The sequence below is a fragment of the Camelina sativa genome, chromosome 14, assembly GCF_030686135.1.
Source record: "Camelina sativa cultivar CO46 ecotype springtype chromosome 14, ASM3068613v1".
In the NCBI taxonomy this organism is placed as follows: domain Eukaryota; kingdom Viridiplantae; phylum Streptophyta; class Magnoliopsida; order Brassicales; family Brassicaceae; genus Camelina; species Camelina sativa.
In genome coordinates this window covers 24,980,580-24,982,163 of record NC_141893.1, presented here as the reverse complement: position 1 = coordinate 24,982,163, position 1,584 = coordinate 24,980,580, and the positions used below count along the sequence as shown (strand labels likewise).

At 41.7% G+C, this 1,584-nt stretch overlaps 1 non-coding gene across 1 annotated transcript; it reads left to right on the top strand.

The window, feature by feature from the left end:
* Positions 1-709: 709 nt before the first annotated feature.
* On the top strand, positions 710-816 carry LOC147928575 (small nucleolar RNA R71). The gene has a single exon (XR_015581247.1). It is a non-coding gene; the product is annotated as a small nucleolar RNA R71 (small nucleolar RNA).
* The last annotated feature ends 768 nt before the right edge of the window (positions 817-1,584 follow it).

Below are 1,584 nucleotides of genomic sequence, written 5' to 3'. Positions count from 1 at the left end.
GAACAAGGTATAGTGAATCTGCCTGGATCTTCAAGCTTGGAAAGTGATTTTGGTCCAGGTTGTTGTTCACTTGGTGAATCAAAGATTCCCATGTTTTCTTCCACCTTCTCTTTGTTTGCTAGAATAGCTTTGATGAACTCTATATGGAGAGGAACTTGAGACAAGCTATCCACATAAGGCAAAGGTGCTCCAACTCTACTCATATTAGCTTTGAAACTTGAGAGCACTTTCTTTTTAGCTTTGTGGTGGATAAGTCTGATCTTGTGGGTTCTCCACATTGGTGCTGCGGTAAGAGAGGTTTGGGTGGTTGTGGTAATTAGGATTGAACTTGTTATACCCCTGGCCACCAACATAATTGACCTCTTCTTCTCTCTCAACACAAGCTTCCATACCTTCTTGATAACCTTTATAGAGTTCACACTCATTGACAAAGTGAACTGGCTTTTGATTTGCCATAATCATCTTATCCATCTTGTCATTCAAAGCTTTAATCTCCTTGCGATGCTGCTCATTCATATCAGTATAGTCTCTTGGATTTCTATCATAATCCTCTCCATAGTTCCCATCACTTTGAGCAAGATTCTCAACCAACAACATTCCTTGTTCTGCATTTTGGCCCAAAAAGTTTCCATTGCTTGTTGTATCAAGAAGCATTATATACTTAGGCAAGAATCCTCTATAGAGTGTACTCAACTGTGACTCTTTGGAGAAACCATGATGTGGACATTGAGAGATGTACCCCTTGAATCTTTCCCATGCTTCACAAAAACTCTCATTTCCCTTCTGAGCAAAGCTTGATATCTCATTCCTTAGTCTTGCTGTCCTTGTAGTAGAGAAGAATTTGGATAGGAAAGTCTTCTTACATTGATCCCAGGAGGTAATGGTGTTGTGAGGCAGATTCTTTTCCCTAATGTGAGCCTTGTCACCAAGAGAGAATGGGAAGAGGTGTAGCTTGAAGGCATCTTCAGAGATACCATTGATCTTAACAGTCCCACAAAACTATCAAATTGATCCAAGTGATCAAGTGGGTCTTCCATTGCCAAACCATGAAATTTTAATCCCTGAACCATGTTGATAAGACTGGCTTTGATCTCAAAGTGATTGTTCTCAACTGGTGGAGCTCTAATACTAGTGCGGTGTCCATTGACATTAGGTGCATCACAAGCTCCAATGAGTGGGGCTTGTCTTGGTACATGGTGTAGAGCTCTATCATCATTGGGCTGGTCATTTCCATTATGACCAGCAGGAGGAGGAGGGTTGTGTTCCATAGCTTGTTTGGCTAACTGGCGATTCTCTCGCTCAAAATGGTAGATGTCGTCACCATGCTCAATCAAGTCTGCTTGGCCTTGACTTCTCAAGTTCATACACCCTGAAAAAAAGAATTCAAAACACCAAAGAAAACCAAGCAAGTAACAATGTAAAGTAAATGAATAGGCTCAAGAAAAGTTGAAATCCTAATGGTCAAATTGAATGCAAACGGGCAACGGTGCCAAATTGATGCATGATATCAATGGTAAGTATAGTGGTAAGTATTCCCGCCTGCCACGCGGGTGACCCGGGTTCGATCCCCAGCAACGGCGCCAA